Here is a 1,670-nt window from a genome sequence, read left to right as displayed (position 1 = left end):
CATTGTGCCATACACTGGATTTGTTTATAATGGAACATTAAGAATCCTACATTTTATTTGTGTGTGTTCCTTCTATCTTATACCTTATTCTCAGATTACATAATAACCTAAAAAGCAAGTAGAGGGTATAAATGAGCCGGGAGGACTGGGCTGATCCTACTGCTCCATTGCCCAAAACAGTACTTTTTAAAAACACTTTCTTTCACATTTGCGTTTGTGTGAATGCATAGGTCTGTTTTCTGCGATTTCAGGTAGCAGCTCTGACTGCTAGTAACTGTCCCTTTATTACTTCACAGTTACTGTGTGAGTTAATGTCTCTACTGTTTTTTCTGTTCCCCTTTATTTTTTTCCCTTTATTTCAGGGAATCCTACAACATCTGGAGGGTTGCGTGGTCGTCGGAAATCCCAGGCTCTTGTATAAGCCCCGTAGTTCTGTCTCGGCAGCAGAGAGTAGGCAGCTGTCTCACCTGGTCAGAAGCATACCATGTTAATGAAAATTGAATTATTAATGTAAATCCATCTCAATCTTTAATGAAATAAATATATACTGGATTTATTAAGCATATTAGGCCCACTGTAAAAGTCACAGTGTGTGAGAAGTGGGGAACTTTTTTTTATTTCATACTGTTTACATGCTGTAGTGCTGCTGACTTTGAGAATTTCTTCAGGAAGTGCAGTTTGAGGTGCACGTTTGGAGTAAGCTACAAAGTTCTTCCATATCCCACAGGCATTGCTTGAATGCTTACATATTCAAATACTCTTCTCCGGTAAATCTAAACTTGAGAAAAAGGGAAAAAAGTTAATGTTAAAATAAAATGTCTGCAAGCGATTGTAACTTGTATATTTAGGCACCAATGGGGATTTTTTTGTTCCCTGCTGATACAGAATGTGCAGTGTGAGCGAAAAGGATAGCAGTTTGAGGTGGAGGAGCCCTTCTCCAAAGTCCACTCCACCAGCACTCCTTCAGGAGAAGGTTTGTGCTGTTTTGTGTCCCTGGACCCTCTGCATACAGCATCTCTGACTCTGCTGAGGTCTCAAGGGCAGCAACAAGTCCCCTAGGGAACACAGGTAATTGGTGCCAGGAAGACACATAAGCAGCACTGTTTTCAAGAGGGGAGGCAGAGCCTAACATCAGAGATGCTTAAGTCAGTCGTGTTGGTCTCTTTTCCAAACTTCCCTTTGCAAGAACCTCCAACTTCCATTTTGAAAAAAAATGATTGCTTTGTCATTGTGACCCCCCAGAAGAAAGCAGGGAAGGAATCCTTGCATGAATCATGCATTTCTCCTGGTAAGAATTTCGTTTTTTCCAATGTTCTTATGATGTTACAGCTGTGTAATAAAAGCCAGTTGGGCGTCCTGGCTTAGTCCTTTAAAATAATTAAGTGAAGAAACAGGTTTGACAAGAGTTTTAACTGTCTAACTGGCTGTTAGTTCGTGCCTAGCAAGCAATAGGAGGGAGACTCAGACTGGGAGAGAAAACACTTTTATGTTATGTTATGTTTGGAAGTCTCTTCCCTTTTTTGATAGCTAGCAGTGAGATGAATGTAAGCTATATCTGACAGAAGAAAAACTCACTTAAAAAAAGAAGGAAATATTTAGATTGAAAGAAATTGTTTATGTCTGTAGAAGCAATAATCACACAGACACAGATTGTTTAGAAAATGGATGTG

Source organism: Chlamydotis macqueenii, chromosome 4 (assembly GCF_036417535.1).
Source record: "Chlamydotis macqueenii isolate bChlMac1 chromosome 4, bChlMac1.mat, whole genome shotgun sequence".
Classification (NCBI taxonomy): Eukaryota; Metazoa; Chordata; class Aves; order Otidiformes; family Otididae; genus Chlamydotis; species Chlamydotis macqueenii.
The sequence above is the reverse complement of the archived record's forward strand: the minus strand, read 5'-3'. Positions refer to the sequence as shown.